The sequence below is a fragment of the Parasteatoda tepidariorum genome, chromosome 4, assembly GCF_043381705.1.
Source record: "Parasteatoda tepidariorum isolate YZ-2023 chromosome 4, CAS_Ptep_4.0, whole genome shotgun sequence".
In the NCBI taxonomy this organism is placed as follows: Eukaryota; Metazoa; Arthropoda; class Arachnida; order Araneae; family Theridiidae; genus Parasteatoda; species Parasteatoda tepidariorum.
The window spans coordinates 62,070,650-62,094,063 of NC_092207.1; the positions used below are offsets into that span (position 1 = coordinate 62,070,650).

General features: G+C 29.5%; 1 protein-coding gene across 3 annotated transcripts in view; it reads left to right on the forward strand.

The window, feature by feature from the left end:
• The window catches only part of LOC107446472 (allatostatin-A receptor), an 81,299-nt gene that overhangs the window by 26,302 nt on the left and 31,583 nt on the right, over positions 1–23,414 (forward strand). The window contains exon 2 of one of the 3 annotated variants that reach the window (XM_016061140.3): positions 7,756–7,793. The exons of 1 other annotated variant lie outside the window; for it this stretch is intronic. The gene's annotated coding sequence lies outside the window, so the exon portion shown is untranslated. Of the gene's footprint in view, positions 1–7,755; positions 8,060–23,414 lie in introns of all 3 variants that reach the window. One more of the 3 variants, XM_071179925.1, reaches the window with a different exon arrangement.

Genomic DNA, 23,414 nt, shown 5'->3' on the forward strand with positions numbered 1-23,414 from the left:
TATTTATATATATCGCATTAATTTATACCAATAGGTGTGTCTTGATAACGACTATTGGTTTTCCCATTTTTAGTTTCTCTTTACGTTAATTTTTACTTTATTATTTGTGTTTATATATATATATATACTTAATCTGCCATGAACTTTATTAACTGCAATAAACCATTTATTTATTTTTCGATTGTACAGAGACGTTTCGAAAAGCAATTCTCTGCAGTCTAATTGATCTTGCATCAAATAAACTTTATTTAATTCTTCATCAATTATTAGCAATTTTCCTTTATGTGAAGCTTTTCCATCCGCTATTATACCATACTTAACAGTAAAAGCAACACAGCTTCTTAGTAGTCCAAACAAGTTACGAATAGTTTATTTTAATACTATTCACTACCATTTTCTCCTCGAACAAGTTTTATCTTAAACTAATTAGCAAAATGTCGGTTGTTGCTGAGCAGAAAATACGTGATATCTCAAAATCGTTTAGGCGTTACTGCGATGCGAAATGTCTGAAAGAGTTTTTTATTTTTATTTTATTCTCGATAGCAAAGAAAATAAATATAACTGAAACCTTGTTATCTGACGTCGTTGAAGGAAAAAGTACGCATTATAGTGTATGTTTAGACAGTTAAAGTTTAATCTTAACTAAATCTCATTTTTATTCAGCAGAATGGCTAGATTCTTCTTTCATAAACTAATAATATTATGGTTTTATTTATTTTAAATTCAACGCCTTTGATTATAAAAAAAAATTTTACTGGAAAAAAAATGAAAAATGACACAATCGTTTCGTACGAAAATGATAACAAAATCATTTAGATTTTTAATAAAATCATTTCACTGGCAAACTTCTTTAATCGCTTTACTTTTAAATAGGTTGATATTAAACTCTAAGAAATCTTCATAAGATTTGAAGAGTAAGTCACTCAGTTATAAAGACCTCTCCTTCATTAAAAAAAAAGAGAAAAAGAAGTCCAGTATTCGCAAATGTAACAAAATTTGGTAAATTAGAAAATCTTACCTTGATTTATGAGTTCATTAGAGAGCTTTTGCACTACGTTACGGTTTCCTGTTAACGCTAACGCAAATACTAATTCAGCTTCAAAGCGCATGAGTGAAAATTACCGGAAAGTGGAAATTAACGGATAACGTATGACTTAAATACATCTTTTGCATTAAGATTTGGTAAAACCTTAATGCTATTTCTCGAAAGCAGAGCATTTTAATGTGAGTGTTAATTTGATTGCTTTTCCGAAAACATTTTTTTTTCTCGAATTTTTCTTTTTTTCTTTTTTTTCTTCATTTTAATTACTCTGTATATTTATTTTTTATTTTAATTATATTTTTTAAAATAGGAATAATTTGCTTTAATGGGCGATATACGTTGTTATTAAAATAATTGGGTAAACAGTGTAACCACTTTTGCTGAAATTTTCGCAGTTTTGACAAGAAAAAAAACATCTCAGTCAGACAAAATGGGTCAAAAACGATTTTTTTTTATGTGAAAGAATAATTTTTTTTAATTATACAATTTTACTTTTACTACACTTTTTCTTAGTACACTTTTTTCATGTTTTAATATTTTATTATTCATTTCATAATTCGTGAATAATAATAGAATTAAAGGTAATAAACACATATTTGTTTAAAAAAATTGCTTATTAATATAAAATGTGTTATGACGTTATAGACTTTATATTAAGCATTAATATTACTTGATAAGATATCCTTTTCATTCCCTAGTTCATTCTGTAAATTTTTTGAACTAAAGAAATATATTTGAAAATGGATTAATTTTGGAATAAAACTTTGTAAAAGGTATTATTTTTTTTTATTTAATATTTTATAAGCGTCGTTTAACAGCCACCACAATTTTGGGTACATGACTACTAATGTTTAGCTACGTAGCCTTGCAATTTTGTATTCAATTCAGAAGAAAAGGGAACTCCTGTATCAAGTATTCTGTGAAATTTTGCCTTCGTGGAAGACTTCTTAATGGAACTAACCCGCATTTTCGTTACAAGTTGTGGAAAACCACGAAAACCTCTTACAGTTATCTGACTGCAAGGGGACTCTAACCCATACCATACTGTCTACCACTGAAGATATTTTACGTCAGCACTTTGGTCGGTATGAACCGGGTGAGAAATTCGTATCAACCAGCCATCACTGGGATTCGAACCCGGGAACCCTCATTGGGTGTCGAATGCTCCATTAGTTATTAATTAATATTCAAAAAACACAATAATCTATATGTAAGATAGAACGTAAGAAAAATTTCATACTAAAATTGTCACCTATAATGCTTAAATGATTTTAGTAATACCCGTTCTAATTTGAACAAAAAAAAAAATGAGCCCCGAACAAGAAAGCAAACTTATCGGATAAACGGTAAAAATTTGCTTTATGAAAAACGTAAAAAACCACCCTATTATCATTTAACTATTTCTAAAGTATTTTAGATGAAAAGAAATGACAAATCTGAAAGAGTAAGTGCTTAACTCCTTATACCTTAATTTTATTGACAATGTGAATATAGATTTTTAATGACGTTTATTATAATTGCAATATGTGTTGTACTTCTATATCCATTTTGATCGATGGCAAGTATATTGTAATAACTTTAAAAGAAGAGTGCAACAGCGAGAAAATGTTAATTTTATGTTCGGTTCAGCGAAAACAAATAGCGCGATTAAATAAAGCCCATGATACTTGGTATTAGTTTTAGTTGATTAACACTGAGGTTAGGATAAACAGCGTGTGGGAAAAATAGTTATCGTCTATGTCAACCTTCATTTATCAAAAGGTAACTCAAGGTAGAATCGAGTTAAGATGCGTAATTTATTAGCTAATTGATGTGTAATAATTGCTGTAGTAGTTACGACACATTACTCCCCCACCAAAATCTTATCTGTGACAGAATTCGATGAACAGATACCACTAGTTAATTCATTGCTGGTTTTGAGAAAGACAGGAGGATTAAGTTCACCGGATTTTGAGTGCTGGTGGTGAGAATTATATTAAGTTCACGGTTGTGTACGTTGGCTCTCTTGTGTTGCTATCAGCAGTTGAGTGTGGGCAGGATCTCGTCGTGTATGATAGAGACCGAGAAGCAACAGCGTGAGGAGGACAATGACCCAGTTACAAATAGCAAGTCAGCTATTCAATGTGGACTATCTATTAAAGTAGGTGAGTTCTAATCGAAGTGGGCGTAACTGCCGAGGTAGACGAGCTCATATCACGCAAATCGGGCAAATTGTTCTCAATGTGGGGAAAGTAGTTTTCGACTATGTCAACCTTCATGTGTCGAAAGTTACCTCACGGTAGAGTAACAGTTATTTCGGTTGGCCGGAGTGCCTGAGGTCGGAGTGGTCATTTACCCCTTCATCGGCTAGGTGAGGATCGTTGAGATGAATACCAGATAGAATCGATTTTACATGTCTTATATACTAGTGAATTGATATTTGATAATTGTAATGGTAGTTACGCCACACAACGTTAAACTGAGTGATAGTTAACAAAAAATGAATTTCTGACTCGTGTAGGAATTGGCAGAAGTAGGTGATGTTGGTGATAAGCAGCAGTTTTTAATATTTGCTTTTACTATAATTTCTCGCTAAACAAATGTTTAGTAGTAGTGTTTTCATTTTTAAATTAAAATTTATATACTCTTACCTTTTTCTTTTAAAATTATTGCATTCTGATTTGATCACAATAAATTTAAGCATACATATAGTATGCGTATATTGTAACCTGCGATAGTCAGCAAAGTAAATATAGGCGTACAACTAGTATACATGCATATTGCTATAAGAATAACGTTCATTAAAGATTTATATTTATATTTTCATTAAAATTAGAAAATATAAGGAATTAATCATTTACTTTCTCACATAAGACCTACCTTCTCATCAAAAATGCTTCAGACATAGTTCTACGTATTTCCGTATGTTCCATAATGATTTATTTTAGTGACACTATTTTAATGTACATTCTTCCAAAGTCTCAAATCTTCATAAGGATCCGAAGCTAAAACTTCTCTGAGGAAAATTATTTCGTCGATTATACACTATAGGCGTTTTTCCGTCTCTATTTGTAAAATACTTACGTTAAAAGTAACGTTCTACTCTATTTGTATGATACAATATGCTATTCCTGAGCTTGTATCGCTAAAGCATTTGAAATACTGATGGCGTTTCCGTCAGCGCAACGCAAACGTAAAGCAAAAGCTCTTTATTATATAAAGCATCATTATCCAAATAGGGAATGCACACACGTTTCCATAAGAATTACAGCCTCAGACTACGAACACAAAGATCCCAGGTTCGAAATGAGCGAGTCGAAGAGCAACTCTTTAGCACTCCGTCTTTATTGACGATCAGTAATAACAAACATTCACTTTACTCCTCGAGAGATAGCGGCAATATGCATTTTTGCCTCATTCTACGGCCCACTTTGAATAAAACACCTGACTCTCAAGCAATTTTAAAGTATGAACTGGATATAACTTTTACGAGCACGAGATTAATTTAAAATTAATGGCCATACATTTAACGAGAAAAAATTTGCAGATAGTATATTTTTTTTCTACAGGCTTGTATTTATAAGGTATTTTTAGGGATATTAATTTACTTTTACGGTTAGTAGCTGGAACACCTTTTACCAATCCGAAATAATAATCTCTCGGTGAGTGTACAGAAACACAGAAAATTCGTCATTAAGTTTAGGTAAATTATTTTTTATTATTATTTTTTATTTCCTGCAATTTTCTCGATATTAATGGCTATGGATTTTATCAGCTACGCCTTTAGGGATGTAATGGATCTATCTTCTTTATTAGAGAGTATAGATAACATATGTCTGAAGCATTATCAGAAACATTGGGAAAGTTTCAGCACATTTCATTACTTTTAACTTTATCAGCAAATGGCGTCACTTGTATCTTGGACAAGGTGCCAGTGCAGCACCTTCAGCAGTTTCAAGGTACCACAGTCTTAACAGAACTATCTGCTGTGATTTATGGTTAAATTATAAATTAATTATTATTTTTTTACAGCTATTGCTGAATGAAGGAAAATGATAAGGCTTCTAAATAATGTTGTTTGGATTATATAAAACGTTTTTTTATTTCATGGGTAGTTTAAGATGTTGATGAAATATAAACCATGTTTCTGCAAAATTTATTATCTTTATAGGGCCATATTGACTTTTTTAAGTTCCAAAGGTTCATACAGTATATACAGTATGTGCTCTCAATTTTAATACCTTGAAATGCAATTAGATATGTATACATACTTAAATATGCCTCATTGTGGAGCCCCTAATTTGTCTAAAATAAATTCAATTGGCTATGTACCTAGTATATTGTAAGATATAACTACCAAAGAAATTACTTCTGAAAATTCCATCTCCCTAAATAATTCTTATTCTCTTAAAAAGAAAAAAAAAGATATTATTTTTTTACAAGATTTATAGCTATTTCTATTGATAGAACTCATAGTAAATAATGATATAATATAATTTATGACGCTTTACAAACCTATAAATATTGAACGTGCTTTTATAATACCAAACTTCTAATAAGTAGATTTCTTGTGAACTGTGTGTATAAAAAAGATTCTTGAGCGCTAATTAGTTAAAGAAAAGAAAATGTAAATCTAGGATTTTTGTTTCCCTTTTTCTTGGAGTCTCATTGCATTTTTTTCTGATAGCAAAGAAAAAAAAACGCAAAAACCGAGTTAAGAAATACTCTAAATTAAAACTAAAGAAAAAACTGTAATAATATTATTTTCTTAACGAAAGGTCACAGCCGTTCCACTAAAAATAAATTTAGTTAAGATTAAACTTAACTATTACAATATAGATTGTGATATGCTCTTTTTCTTTCGTTATTTTGTCTTTTATTGATGTTGGCGGACATTGTCTGGTGACTACAGTTCTTGATAAATTCCATGCTAATGCTTTCACCTTATTTGAATTATGAAACATATAAAAAATATTACCATAAATATATTTGGCATATGATATCTTAGGTTTCTCGAAATCTTCATTAAAATAAGTTTAAACTGCATGAATATCCTGCATCAAAGAAATTGAAAATGCAAGTACTCAAAATGCGTGTTGTTCACTGGGTAACATATAAAGGTCCAAGGTTCAACACCGTGTTGCATTTTGATCAGTTTCTTTTTAATTATTTCTTTTAAAAATATATTTTTCCAGCGTGCATGACCGTCTTTGCTTTCCAAAAAGTTATGTTGATAGTAGTCGGATTTAAAGTGTATTTTTAACAAAATATATTTCAAAAAAGATATTATCCTTTTTTCTTATTTTATTTTTTTTTTTAAAAAATTACTTTTTAGAGCAGTGGTGGCTTAGAGAATAGAGAACTTGTCCTCCAATGAGGTGAACCGGGTTCAAATCTCAGCTGTGGCTGGTCGATACGAATTTCGCACCTGGCTCGCACCGACCACAGTGCTGACGTAAATTAACCCCAGTGCTAGACAGATCATGGGTTAGAGTCCCCTTGACATCGGGCTTACCGTGGTAGGGTGTACGTGGTTTTCCACACCATGTAAAGCAAATGTGGGTTAGTTCCTCCACGAAGACAACAGTGCTCCCAATACTTAATCCAGGAGTTCCTTTGTCTTCTGGATTAAGTTTAAAATGAGAAGACTACGGATTTGAACATTAGTTGTCTTAAGCCCGAAAATTAGATCGGCTGTTTAACGATGGTTATAAAATAAAATAAAATAAAATAAAATAAAATAAAATAAAATAATATAAAATAAAAAAAATAAAATAAAAACTNTAAAAAATAAAATAAATTAAAATAAAAAAAAAATAAAATAAAAAGTAAAATAAAATAAAATGAAAAATAAAAAAATAAAATAAAGTAAAATAAAATAAAATAAAATAAAATAGTTACTTTTAATGTAAGGAAAGAAATAAGTTCATTTCTTTTTCGTTTTAGTTTTTGTGCTGTTTTTATATAACTTGTGATGATCTTGAGCATGTACAAAGAAAAATAATTGTTCCCCCTCAAGAGATAATATCTGGTAAAAATCATGCATTATTTAAACGCTTCTCGGGACTGCATTCTGCATATGATCTCTTTTTATATCCAAATATGACATACTATTTTGTAAGATGGAAAAGCATTCCTTAAAAAAAAAGTGCTGATTCATTGGAAGGGGAATGAAAAAGTTTTTGTTTTAATCAGACACAATGTGATATTTTTTCTTTCTTTCTCAAACGCAATCATAAAGAGTTAATAAAGCGATAATACAACATAAGGCAGAGATAATACAACTTAAAATATTTATATCCTACACGATTTCAGTAAAAAATAATAGTAAGATATTCGAAATAAGTCGTCTCTCCCCTCTTGTTCTGAATGTATCTCTGTTCCATCGATTAGCCCTCCTAGTCTAGACTTAGTATATTTTTTGATTTGCATGGCATATTAAAATACTCATCGTAAAGAGATAAAGCAGACAATTTTTCTGAAAAATACTATTCATGCTGCATAAATTTCATTAATTTCGGTCTTCAAATCGTTTCGCTAATCGTTTATCTCTGCTCTTAAAAAAAGTAATGAAAAAACAAACGCATCTCTAAAAAGCTGCATAACAGCAATTTAAAAAACCCTTAATACCAACTTAGCGTTCTCAACTATGTTTTGGTTTTTGGAAGCTTTTGCATAATGCAAAAGATTGATATGCATATGTATAATATATTAATTACATTTTTGTATTGTAGGAATGATCAATAATGTTAAGGAGGAGATTCTATTTAAAGTAAGTGTTGATTTAGCTGTTACATTTAAAGATGCACAATTTTATGATATTATAGAAACGTAGCTATTTTTAGCAACCTACAAGTCGAGTATGAAGTATGTAGATAGAAAAGTTATTACATTTTCTACACACAATCTTTTTACTTTAGTTTCGCAAGGTTGTTTTCGTTTTCTTCACAGGTTTGTTATTCTGCAAATATGAAATTGGCTCCATTATAGGGAATTCGAGAGCTTCTATAGGGTATTGAAATCCTAAGACAACAAAAGGTAATGTTCCTGTTGTGATTTCAAATAATATCTTCTCGGATATAATACGAGAAGGTAAGTTGACGGAATTAATGTCACATCCACTATGATTAAATGACAACATTGGAGTAAAACACAATATTGACATAAATCTACATAGATATTTGCACTAAGGAAATATACGTATAATAAAGGGAGGATTTCTAATATCATATAAAGTGTTCACATCCAATATTTGTAAGTTTTAAAACCTCGTAAAAGGAAATGTACGGTTGATAGAAATTTTGAAATCGTATTACATGTTTCACTGCATTATTAAAAATATGTGTATGAAAAGAATAAATGTAGAGGATTTAAAATTCGTACTTATGCATAGGTATTACTTCTCTCCAATATTTAGGGATGTCAGTAACATTTCAAATAAGATAAAGTTTTATTTCAACTTAAATTATAGAAAATATAATTTTTGTTAGTTAAATTTCAAAAAGAGCAAACTCTTCTTTTCTTAGATTTTCTGAATTAAATTCTTCTAATTAAGTTTCTCTGAATAAATAAGAAATTTTATAATTATAAATTTTAAAAAAATATTTATTTATAAATTGAATTATCATGAAGTATACTTTTCTAGAAGTTATCTTTAAAGCATATAACTGTTTGAATTGAAATGCAACTTTTCAATCATGATTGAAAAGTGAATCTGCATTCAGGAAATGACATGACAGTCAGTTACCATTTTTCTATAGTTTAGCCACCATGATAACCTAATCTGTACCTTTGAGAAACTGTGGGGTGACATAAATGATGTTGTGTACGAAGATCAGCTCACAAACTTAGAGAAATTGAAATAAACAATGTGAATTTTTGAATTACTCAAAGTATTCATAATTATCGACACTGTAACATTATGACAAGTTGGGGAATACACCGTTTGGCACTTTTAGCTCTTAAGAGAAAATGTGGATACTATATTTAGCGTTTCACGAGACAGTGGTTGCCACCTTTGATTTTTTTACGACTTTTTGGCTTGTGCACAAGTAAAAACGAATTTATTCTTTTAGAATTTTTTATGGTTTTTCACCCAGAGGAAATTTAAAACCAATTTTCTTTCCCTATCCAATGTGGCACCGCCTTCTCATGGCTTATGCCTTTCTGCAAAATTATGCCACGTCGTTGAACTCTTCTTAGGAGTCCCCATGTCTTTCAAAAGATGGTAGGAACATAATTTATCGTTCAACTTTTGAACATTTTTTATTTATTTTGTAATACAAATTTCCTTTGCTTCACGTAAATTCATATGATATTATTGTGACCAATGATTATTTTTTTTATCCCCATATGAATGCGTAATTTTTTAAACTTTTGTCTCATAACGCTGGAATAAAAATTAATTCAGGCATTGTTTTGAGATAGGATGACGATAAATGAAATATCTTTTTTTCTTTTTTGATATTAATTGTATGGCAAAAATATCGACATTCCTTATTGCCATAGAAACATATTACATGAAATGTACTGAGTCGATATAAATGCTTATAAAACGATTGTATTTAGGGTTATAAATAAATCTGTCGATTGAGTCACTCATCTTGGCTCTCCATAAATGTTTGATTGAGTCCTCGCAGTCCACTTATTAATTGTAAATGAAATAAGTGATTTGTAAATGGTTCTATCATTGAATTAATAAAATCTCTACGCTTCGATAAAAATGTTTTTTGATGTCCTAAAATTTTTTCCATCATTTACCATTAATTATAAAATGCAGTAAAAATATTAGTTCCTCTGCTTAAACAATGAAATAAATTGAAAGAAAAAAGGAATTATCCTGAATAACTTCTAATGGAATAATTCGATTTTCATAGATTAAATGCCAATTTTAATGTTCTGAAGTGTTGGTTTCGCTAAATATGCTAAAATATTGCTGTAAAATAGAAATTAAGATACTGTATTAAGCACAAAAACAAAGTTCTAAGGACAAGCATACTTTTTTGATGGATTAGATATCCAGAAAAACAAAAATGCGGGTTATATAATATGGGGTTAGATGGGACATACTATAAATATGCAAAAGATTAATTTTGTTCAAAATAATTATCTAATATTTATTAGTGGGGTAACAGACTGTGAAAAAATATAAATAATTTCCTTCTATCAATAATATATGAAAATGTATAAACGTGGATTGAATGAAAGAAACAGAAATACGAAGGGTTGCCACAAAAATTCCTCGAGCTAAGAGAGCCAGGCTGTTTTATTTTTACCAGTGCTCATTTCGAAAGTTTTTTTCTGACATTAATTTAAATCATTTTATTATTCTTTTCGATGAAATTCTTCATAATTACGATCATTCTTATATTGTTTGCTGCATTCTCGTCCGACAAGTTTATAAATATTATTAATGTGAACTTTTTAATTACAGCTGGTATTGCATATCGTATAGTATGAATAATGTTTAAAGGTTTTCTGGAAGAGTATTTATACAAATAAAAATATCATAGACATTCGTGTTTTGCATCACACATCACAAAGCGATTATACTTTTTTTAAAAATTTACCATCTAAATGTTTTATCTTACATCTATTAATCTTATTATAAATTGGGTAAAATTAGAAAAAGTTCACCATTTTACCCACGGAATTAATGAGGAAGATAAAATCATATTATAATAGTTTTTGGCATTGAGTCTCATGTGTGCTGAGGTTTACGTAAAGGAAAAACATTTGATCATTTTCGACAGTTTACAGTTAGCTTAAAAATAGAAATGGAATCCAATTTTTTTTGCAATATGTATATATACGTATAAATTGGTCATTCATATTCGGAATCGAAAATCTTTTTAAAAGGTTCAAAAATTTAAAAAAAAATCTGCTTTTCTTTCCCAATTTAATTCCATTTTACGCATAGACTCATAAAACGAATGAACCAACTTTTATTAGCAAAAGGAATGTATAAACATGCATACAGGCTAAATTCATAGTAATATTTAAGAAAAATAAAGATTTTTTTACTCTTTTAACTTAAAAAATTTCTTTTTTCTTAAAAAAAAAACAAACTTTTAACTAATGAATATCAAAATATAACTCGATTTTTTAGATTTTACTTTAAACAAGTAAACATATCATAATTTGAGAGCAAACTAATTTTTAAATCTTTAACTTTAACGGAACTAAAAATGTTTGGAGCGTAAGTTTAAAATAACGATTTTTGAGAAAAATGAGTTTTAAGTTTGCGAATCAGTTGGATTCTGTTAATACGCGCTCCAGAAAAAAAAATTAATAACTCCAGAATTTCTCGGAGCATCGGAGAAATTGTGGTTTCCAATTAATCAGAATAAAGTTAAGAACAACGTCTGTTTCAAAAAATAGAAAATTCTGTTCTAAAACACTCGTCAATGAAGCAACAATAAAAAAAACAAAAACTTAATTTAAATCAACAGATTATTTCGTACTATTTTTAGTTTTCAATCCCAATCACACAACGCGTCTTATAATCAAACCACGCCCATATTATTATATCGTGAAACAATGTTTACAGAATAAATTACATTTCCCGAAGTTACTTCCTCAATTAAACTCAAACACCCTTTAGAAGACTTACGTCAAATGATTAAAGTAGTTATTTAGTCGACGGAAATAAGGGCGTACTCACATTTTCTAGGGGGAGTCGAATTCCCCAGAGGATGGTCGGAATGATATCAAATGGTCGAGAAATTGATCCTTCTATGTGAAATCTTATCCCGAAGGCAATAAATTCTAGAGACACGCATTATTATATACATTCAAGAGTATAAAAAATAGCCGCCAAGAAAGAAAGTCAAGCTGTTTTGTATAAGTGGCAGTCTTCAAATATCAATTTGTACGATAAAGCCCACTTTAAGATACACTATTGTAAAGGTTAAAAAAAAGTTTGACAAAGAAAGACTTAGTTTTTCACTTCTTTCAGTTTAAGATTTATAATGCAGGGTGTTTAGAAACTATATGTGGAGATTTGGGGCACACCATGAGGATTGGGAATCGCATCGAAATCTATCGCTGGATATAAGGTGGGGGCACTCATCCGTTATGAAGTGAGTGATTTTGTGCATTTGAATCGGTGCTATTAATGTTTAAAAATACTTTGATCTTGTGTTTATAAATATTATCGCCAATACCATAAATAGATTCTAAATATCTGCTTTATCATAATTTAATGATTTGGTGACCAACTTAGTAAGCTGAGAAGTTCAGTCCAAAGCAATAAATTACTATGAAGATCCATTTGAATGCAGTTCTCGGCTATATTTATTTGAAAGCATAACTAATATAAAATTAAGATTACGTGAAGAAGTAAAAGTAATGAGTGAAATGTGCATGAAAATCCTTGGAACCTACAATACGATGATTTCTAATGTCATGGGTTGCTAGGAGATTCTCAATTCTTTGTGATGTGAACTATTACCCCTTCAAACTTGGACATCAGGTGAATATAAAAATTGGTTTAAAATAAGAAGAATGGGCAAAGAAAATAAATAATATCATCAGATCATAGGATTATATCCGCAAAAATAGTGCTTTCTAATATTGCAGTAATAGAGTTAAACCATAAATTCATCAATAAAAATATCCCAAAAATTCAAGAAAAAAATTCAAAATGAAGCATAACTCGAAACATACAAAGTGAGAAGGAAGAAAATTGTCATATACTTACAAATAACTTGCGAAAATAATTTTAAAAAATATTTTCCTAACTAAGTTCCCAGGATACAAGGTATGAAAGTAAAGAGCTAAATGGCGGGCAATAGGATGCATTTATAGCGTGTGTTCATACTGATGTTGAGAGATGCATCTGATTTACCCGTTACCTTAACCTGGATTTGCTAAAAGTATACATGTTTACGATATTATGCATCAATATTTTTTCTAAGGTCAAGGGCCGCTGCTCGGTATGCTTTTAAACGGTATTCCGAACACTGATGTTTCTCCTAATCTATCTTCAACAGATATTAAAATATCAAATAAATATAATAATATCAAGGAATAAATTAATATCAAATTTGATATAACAAATATTTCGGACATACACCAAAGTGACTATGGGATTGTTGGGAGCTGTGGTAGAAAGTGTAAATTAAAAACTAAACTTATTAATTTTCTAGTGCAAAATCTTATTTTCTGTCTTACATGCATAGTACGCAAAATAAAAAACCAATCCTAACTAACTTTTGATCTAATAATCAAGTCTTCAAATTCTAGTCTTAATGGTTCAAGAAGGTAACTTAAAATGTGCTAATTAATTAGCGTAGACGATAGTTAAAATTAAGTCAATGAAATATCAGTAAATTATTTACATATTTCGGACGAACTGGCATTTTCTGTATCATCAATAACATATTTTTTCAGGGTCATCAATAACACTAGCAGAATACTGATTTCCAGTGAACTTTCCCTTTTTCTGATGAGACATCCGTCCATGTCCCATTGTAAGAAAGCAAATTTATTAAAAAATAGCGACAAAAAATAATAAAAAACAAAACCACTTAGGTAATAAAATATAACAATTTTGATATAATAAAAGTGAATAGAATAGCGTGTGATAATCGAAAAAGATGTAAAAAACACAAATTTCACAGTATTGCCAGGTTCAGTTTCTTTGCGTTTTCATTATATATTAGTTAAGGCCTCACAGTAGCATTTTAAAAGGGCACAATAACTAAAAAAACTGGGTAAATAGTTTTCAAATAAGAAGAATAAGATGAGATATTTTTAGTTTCGGTTTGAAAATGCAACTGGCGGACGAAATCTTTCAGATCAGTTCCTACTAAAACATCTGTAACTTCGTTTCCAGTAATCCAGCAACGCTTAATGCTCTAGAGAAAAAAAACAGTACTCGTAATTGTAACGAACTTCAGAAATCTTGTAGAATTGCTGATTAATTTATTTGGAAAAAAACGTTGTAAAATAAAGCTTCCTCTTTGATCTTGATCAGAGCATTTATTTGGGTGATAAAATTGGCATTTTATTAAAATTACAGTTATTTGCATAGTGTGTAGCTTCCACTATTTCTAACTCAAAATCTGACATTCATAATTCCACCCGTTCCAACGATTGTTCGATATAATTTTACAAGTATACAAGTATATTACATTGATATACATCAGAACTAATGGAATTCTTTAATCGTTGTTAGAGTTCTAATTTCTCTACTCTTTCCTAAGTAATGAGTCGTCCATATTTTTAGTAACTTTATCTTACCCTTTTCCATAACTGATTCCTTACAATCTTGCAGAAAGCTCAGCCTAAATAAGTCGATTCCAAAACAGTTGTTTCAAACAATTCCATTCAAACCATTCCAAACAATTCCAAAAAATATCATTTGCTTTTTTTAATTGATCTACTTATACTTTTTGAAATTGCTGGAATTGGCCTGATGTTTTAGGACTCTTACTATATAAATTATTCCTATGGTGGTAAATTTTTTTTACGGGGCAAAGTTCTTGGAATCGGCTCCCATAACGTCTTTTTTGCAGACCCTACACATTAGTGACCATGGGCAACGCACATGCAACTCTCTCATTCCTCCTCAGGTTGCAGCATTATACTTTGACTTATTTCATGGTCTACCTTGATTCGATAAACATATTGCTCGAGTTTCACTGAAGATAATGAATATAACTAAAGTTAACTTTTACGAGAAAAATGTTAATTTAGAGTCAGGAACTGCAACTCTTTTTACCGTATTTTTTTTACAGTGTATGCTACTATTTCGACAATGCAGATAAATATACATAATGCAGATGTAACGTTTAATCCGTAAAATAATTTTCGATAAATAAGATAGGGAAATTACGCTCAGTTTTTTTTTAAATGTATAATTGCATAGATATTCCAGGGAAAAGAAGAGTGTTACGAAGCACAAAAGATCGTGCATCAAGTGAAAATATAAGGAATTATCTAGCACATTTCTTTTCTATTTTTATAAATTGTATTTTTGATGACACAAACATACTGAAAATATTTTATATTCTGATCGAATTGTGCGATGATTAGAAGTTCTAAAGTAAGACAAAATTCAAGTCTTCCGATTTCTATCTTTAGAATTTTTTCGCCTCTCCTTCTACCTTTTTCATTTGTTTTGTAATGGAATTTTCCTCCTACTGTCTACATCGGAAATTAACTAAGAATGTTACTAGAATTTACAACGAGATAGAAAAGAAATATTTAATCTTGGACTATTTTTTTTCGATTTCTTTAGATGAAAAGAAATGATTTGATCAGAAGTAATGAATAGCCTAAAGGCAAAGATTTTCATTTCATACTTTTCTTGAAATTCACTATTAAAAATGGGATTTCGATATATTATTTTCGATAAAATCAATAATAGAAAAAAAATTTCTTTTCCGACATACCTTCAAAAAATAATTATATTTATTTTAAAACTTATTTTACTAAAGATAATTCAGAGCGAAAAATTCAACATTATATATCAAAGCCTTTGCTATTTATTAAAATTATAATTTTGTAATTTAAAATATTTTTAATGAATATAATTTAGAGCAAAAAGTTTTTTTTTATATCTCGTTATTTCTTTTTAATAATATATTTATAATTGAAAGGGTCTCACATTTGAAATATTCTCATTTTAATCCATTTAAACAACATTAATTCCTTATTTTTAAAATATGAAATTCGTGAGAAATCAGTCGAATAATTTTTAAAATTTTAAGGTTTTGTTTTTTTAAAGTTTAAACCCTTTTAATCATTAATAAATAAAATTATGAAAACCGATAAAAAATGCTTTATTAAATTTTAGCTTGAAATTATTTTTTAAGAAGTAAATTTTTTTAAATTGGTGCAATGGTTAATCTATTCACGTATTAGAATTCGAGATATGAAAAAAATTAACTCAAAAAAATATAAATAACATAAAAGAAAGAGGAACATCCAACTGCCATGTAAGCTAAATTATTGAATCCATATCTTTATTCATTTCAGCTGCACTACTCCCACCGTATTCTTAAATACACAGGTACCAAATAAATATAGTTAGTTTTTATTTCTAACGGCATACAGCAATAGTTCGAGTACAGATATATTCTAAACAAGGGTCTGGATAAGAACAAAACAAGAGGGACAGAAATCATTGCCTAAGACCATCATTGGCATGCCAATATCTGGTGATTTCGGAGCCGTAGCCAAGAGAGCTCTATATATGAACTCTCAAGCCAAGAGAGCTCGAATATGAGCTCTGTTCATAAGTTCGCTATAATCACAGAGTGAACAGAAAAATTGGACAGAAATAATATTCAGGTGCCACGAGANCCCCCCCCCCCCAATCATGTTAGTAACCAAAAAGAGGCCTCTGCATCATGTCATGGATCATCAATTTATATGATTATATCACCCACCAGTTTCAGATGTTTTTTGTCCATTAAATTTGCTTTATGTTTAGTGTATGGGAGTGGTATGTCATATTTGAATATATTGGTCATACCGCAGCTGAGCTTTCTCAGGCGAGGAAATCTGCAGTTTTGTTTCCAAAAAAATATTGCTGTATCCAGGAGTTCATTGTGTTATAATTTCCTAATTTTACTGCTGCTGGCATCGGATTAATTTTTTACACTGAAGAATATCTGTTGAAATAGATGAAGTTTCTAAAGAGCCAATGCTTGGAATTACTGCTCTTGAGTCTGAGGATTGGAGTGTACACTAAGAAAAAAAAATGTGTTCAAAACTACCAGAATATGGTTGCATTTATTTGTTTTTCGCTCTATGAGAACGCCAAAAATCTCGGTAATTTTTACCGAAGGGCTATTGTAATGATTTATACTTTGTTGCAAGTTAAGAAAAAAAACATTATCCATATGAAGAGAGCCTGTTTGCATCCAAGTGCATGCAAAAGGAATACCAAGCTCCAAGATCGAACGAATATCAATATCGCCAATCTCGAAACGACGTAGCACGGCCTTCTTTTTGCTTATAAAAATACTGTCGGATGACTTTAACTTTTTAAAGATCTTATAGGGCTTTGAAAGCTTATTTATATAATTTGACAGCTAAATAAAACGGAACTACAAGCAGATGCTGATGGTTACTGAAATTATATACCGCAATGGTTTTTTCTTAAGTTGCAACGGAGTAAAGATTAAATTAACCGTAAAATATAGTTTTAAAATATGTGACAAAATTTAGTAAATCTGGTAAAATTTTGAAATTTTATTGTGATTTCTTAGAGTATGACAAAAAAAAACTGTTATTTGGTTAAATTTACTTGGCAGTTTATTTAGAAAAAATGTCTGGTAAACCATTACCACACTGTTAGAAATTTCTCGAAAAACATGGTTAAAAAACAATTTATTGAATGGTTATTTTACCATATTTAATCAAAACTGTCAAATAACCATAAATAAAATGGTAATCAACCTGTTAAATTTGAGAAAGATTATTAACCTCTTTCACCTAATACGGTTAAGCAACCAGAATTTCATCGCACCAACTACCTAATTAAGTTACTTAGTTCTTTGCAACTGCATACATATCATAGCCGAGCGGGCTTATCTGTCAATCTCGTAACCGGCAGAACTGGAGTTCGCATCCTAGTGTTGACACCCCAATATTTCCTCCCTTCCCTTCAACACATAAAGAATTTCCAGTGTCCGGCACTCTCCAATGCCCATCACCTTACGAAAAGCCGAGCTCTTATGTCTACCAAAATAATTAATATTTTTTTACGTTTCTGAAAAATGCTAGTTGTAAATGGTTAAAAAACCGTCTAGTTTTGTATCCATGGTTTTATAACCATACTTTTTATTAATGGTTTCAAAACCATAAAGGAAAAAAATGTTCTTTACCTTAAACTTAACGGTTAATCGGTTGGACAGACAGCTGCCAGTTATTTTACCATAATTTTTGAAAGAAACTTTTAACAGTGCATATGAACGAAACAATTAATTAATGAGTGGTTTAAATATAATGTACTTCAGTTTTATTGCCAGAATTATGTTTATTAACCAGAAATTTCATTGCCATACAGTACGGTATTTTTACCAGAATTTTTTTCCCCGTATTTATAGTATGTTTATAAATCGAAGTAAGTATATGAGTTAGGTTTCATAACGTTCATCATAGACGTTTCTAAGTAATTAATTCTGCAAACCATTGAATCTTAATACTTGAGTTTCCGACTACTAGATCCCAAATTTTTCAGAGTAACACTTGTTTATGCTTACTGTATCTGCGAATTAGAAAAGTGTTTTCCATGAATTTGGGTATCATTGCATAAATACGTTAGATCAATGTTACTTCCGTACGCTACATATTTAGATACTTTTATGTTGAGATGCTACAAAACCAATTTCAAACCAATTAACAACAATAATATTGACTCAATAAATCTAGAAAAATAAGCCAAACACTGTTAATAAAATTATTTTTTCAATTATCTCCAATTTAGACATTTATCTTAAACAGTTATTAGTACATTGTATTTTTGTCTGAAATTTTAATAAACCTAAGAATCAACGTAGTTCATTATCTTGTAGCTTGCATGGTTTTTCAAATAATATCTGAGATAATATGAATATGAAATATGAATATGAAATATGAATATGAAATATGAATATGAAATATGAATAAGAAATATGAATATGAAATATGAAATATGAATATGAAATATGAATATGAAATATGAATATGNTGAAAAATGCTAGTTGTAAATGGTTAAAAAACCGTCTAGTTTTGTATCCATGGTTTTATAACCACACTTTTTGTAAATGGTTTCAAAACCATAAAGGAAAAAAAAAATGTTCTTTGCCTTAAACTTAACGGTTAATCGGTTGGAAAGACAGCTGCCAGTTATTTTACCATAATTTTTGAAAGAAACTTTTAACAGTGAAAGAAACAATTAATGAGTGTTTTAAATATAATGTACTTCAGTTTTATTGTCCGAATTATGTTTTTTAACCAGAAATTTCATTGCCATACAGTACGGTATTTTTACCGGAATTTTTTTCCCCGTATTTATAAGTAAGTATCCGAGTTACTTTTCATAACGTTCATCATAGACGTTTCTAAGTAATTAATTCTCCAAACCATTGAATCTTAATACTTGAGGTTCCGATTACTAGATCCTAAATTTTTCAGAGTAATACTTGTTTATGCTTACGGTATCTACGAATTTGCAAAGTGTTTTCCATGAGTTTGGGTATCATTGCATAAATACGTTATATCACTGTTACTTCTGTACGCTACATATTTAGATACTTTTATGTTTAGATGTTACAAAACCAATTTCAAACCAGCTAACTACAATAACATTAACTCAATAAATTTAGAAAAAAAATGGCCAAAAACTGTTAATAAAGAGATTTTTTCAATTATCCCTATTTTAGACATTTATCTTAAAGAGTTATTAGTACATTGTATTTTTGCCTGAAATTTTAATAAACCTAAGAATTAACGTAGTTCATAATCTTGTAGCTTGCATATTCTTTCAAATAACATGAAATATGAATATGAAATATGAATATGAAATATGAATATGAAATATGAATATGAAATATGCACAAGTAATTTCCTCATTTTTAATAATATCCTCTCATGACAAATGACATATTTTTTTTCAATTATCTAGTTTAGACATATAACTTAAATAGTTATTAATACATGGTATTTTTGTCTGCATAATTATAATTAATTTGTCTGCATATACATTGCAGAAATTTAATAAATCTAAGAATCAACATAGTTCGCAATCTTGTAGCTTGCATATTCTTTCATATAATATCTGAGATAATATACTTTTTCCTATGAAATATGCGCAAGTAATTTCCTCATTTTTGATAATACCCTCTCTAATTTATTACCTCGAAAGTCCCTTGGATGGAGAATAGGTAGATATATATGCATTTGACGCTTCAAGGAGTTTGAAATGAGCAGCTGTAAATTCCATGTCGTTGCTTTAACGATTGAAACTTCCGGCTCGAAATTTATTTTAAAAGTAAATCTTTCTGTTAATAACAGCTTCTAACATTGAAATATCCAATTATTTATAATGCCTAAAATTTTTCAAGAAATGATTATATCGTATTTGATGCATCTAATCTAATAAAAAAAACTATATTATACTCAGTTAAATTTTATTTTTATAAATAGCGAAAGGATTCTTGCTAAATAAATTTAATTTTCGAGAGAGTTTTATGATGTAGTTAAAAATACATAGAATTATGTGATGTGAAATCTGAAATAAAACTGAATATTTTCAAAAGATTTAGGCTTCTACTGAGCTATAAGTACACATCTTTTAACATTTTTTGTGTGCATTAATTATAAATCATTGGTCAGTTTTTAAAACTGAGCACAGCTTTATGTGAAATTACAAAAATAAATACGACTCAAAATGCAGCATTTTCTATCAACTCATATTTAAGAATTAAACAAAGAATTGCGTGCTTACTTTTCCTTACTTATTTAAACTCTAAACACAATCAGTAAGGTCCCAACGCTCGGAGTGACTAGGTATCTTCGTTTTCAGAACTCTAACCGACAAATTAAGTTTTAAAATTCTTAATTCATTATAATTTTCTGTCAATTTTTTATTTTTATTTTATATTCGTCGTGGAAAAGTTGATCCAATTTTGGATTTGCAACTTCAACTAATTTCAAATCCATAGCCATATAATTTCGAACCCAATCCGGAAGACAAGGGAACTTCTGGATCAAGTATTGGGAGAAATTTTCCTTCGTGGAGGACTTTTTGATAAAGACTAACCGCATTTGCGTTACATCAAGAGGAAAATAAAAACCTCCAACTGTTAGCCTGACGGCAAAGTATTCTAATCCATAAGCCGTCCATCACTGAGGATATTTTGCGTCAGCACTGTGGTCGGTGCGAGCCGGATGCGGGACTCGTATAGACCAGACGTCTCTGGGATTTGAACTCGCCTTTTGGGCTGTTTCAGGATTTAAAAACTCACCGACGAAATGTAAAAAGGTTTTTTTTAATGCTTCTTTTAAATTGTTTATAAGATTATTCCTAAATCAACTCAATAGAATCTTTTGCGTAACAGGTATAATTTATCATTCAGTTTAAGAGATGGTTCTTGAGTTTGTCTTAAGCTCTTGACTTTTATTCTTTTTTCACAAAAACACGACTGAATTAACATCTGTTGTATTTTTTCGGACCATTAAATTTCGATAAATCAAAATAATGAAAATTTTGTTCTTGTTCTCCCCGATAGTTATTACGCAGTGACTATGGTCCACACTGAGGGAAAAATTGTACTCTCCTCGAGGTTTTCAATGAGTCTGTTTTCTAAGACGTGGTTTTCTAAGTGCCTATGTTGGTCTAAGTGTTTGTCTATCTTATAACTTCATAATCATTTATGTTTGCGTCCAGAAATTTGGACTGTGCGTGAAAGGGATAATTTTAGCCCCTGAACCTAAAATTTGTTCGAAAATTCCAATTATATCGTTCGAAGAGACATTTAAAACGTGATTTTTTTTTTCATTTTCTGCTACTGTTACAACTAACCATTGTTTTAAACTAAACTGTAGATGATTCTAATTTATTAAATATTTTAAATTACATCATTGATGTCTTGTAGCTTTAATGAAAAAAGAAGTTTATTGAACGTTTTTAATATTTAATTAAATTTTATTCATCATGTCAGATAAACGTAAGTGAAACTGAATTTCGGTGAAAAGTGAATTTTGGTTATCTAAAACCACGGGTTTATTCTACTTATAGTCATACGTTTAAAACATGTTTCGATTAAATTAAATAGTTTAAAATGTAAGTAAATAAATTAAAACAAGGTTTTCTAAAAAAATAAAATTGATGGAGAAATAGTACTAATTTGTTTCAGAGAAGCTTAAAAACACCGCCACACTATTATTAACGCCAATAATGCTGATTTAAGTAATATCTACTATTAAAAATAGGAAGTTACTTTATAAAAAGGGAAATTAATGGAAATTCGGTAAGTTTTCATTAGAAGAAACATAATTTCCATACTATTATTGAGGCCAATAATGCTTAATTAACTTTTGTAATAAATACTAATTAAAATAAAAATATACTTATGCACTTAAAGGAAATATTAATGTAGAAATGATACTATTTCGTTTAAGAGAAAATTAAAATTCACTTAGTTACTTTTTGCGCCAATGATACTTTTTGGTAAATACATAGAATTTATGTAATAAGGACTTACTGGTGTTAAAATCAAATCATGAAATAAAATTTAAAATTAATTGAGATATGGTACTAATTGGTGTAGGAGAAAAGTAAAAAATTGCCATGCTTCTAAGTACCTAACGCTTAAATAGTTTTGACAATATTCATTACTGCTATTATGGTAAAGGGTCCATTTTTAATAAGTGCAAATATACAAATAGAGTTGCAAAGTATTTATTATATTTGGTACTAATAAAACTGCATAAATAGTTTGTAGTTTTACTATAGAGACTGTAGAAAGAGGGTATTTAAGGCCCTCCGAAATGAATGAGAATAGGAGAAAATTGCTTGATTGTGTTAAAGTAAAGTTTGATAATCAAGAGATGGTCTCTAGCAAGAGCATTATGAAAAATGATTCTGAATTTTTATTTTGATGGAATGACATGCTAGAAACATGTTTTATTAATCTATTAAGCTATAGCCACCAGTAGGGGCAAAAAAATAGTTATACGAGAAAGAAAGATTGAAATTGATTTTAGATTTATTAATATAGGTACATGCCTCTCAGTATCGGATATCATCTTGTTGTATTGTTCAGTACTCATTTATTGATAATTTACTTTTTATTTTCCCCCGTATGACGAATGGGTTTCCATCTAGTTAAAAATGTTTAATATACCTAATAATAGAATAGCGCTCAATATCTATTAATATCGAGAAAACGTTCTGGCCGTAGTATGTGGTAGGCATGTATCATTTTCATTTTTATCTGTATCATATCACCATTAGGATTAAAATTAGATATTCTTGCGAAATCGTTAAATAAACTTTCATATGGATCGATTCTTTGAAAGGAAAGTTGTTACTGGACTATGTATAAATGCGAGAGTTAATTATTTCACAAGAATACTTGAGTGTACGCTTATATATACTTTTTTTTAAAAAAAAAAGCTCTTACAAACATAGCACGTTTTTTTTAAAGCATCGATGTAAAATGTGTTGTTTTAATAGCTAGGGCCGTCGATTTGAAATAACTGACATAAATAGAAAGAAACTGATATAAATAATACAAAACTGATGGAAATACGAGAACTTTTTACTTTAAGATGAACATGCTAAAAGAAAGAGTTATTTATCCTGTATTAACTTCGTCTTTTACCTATTATTCTGCACTAAGCTAAAACTAAAAACTGTTTTGCCAATCTAAAACAAAAACATTTTTTTCAA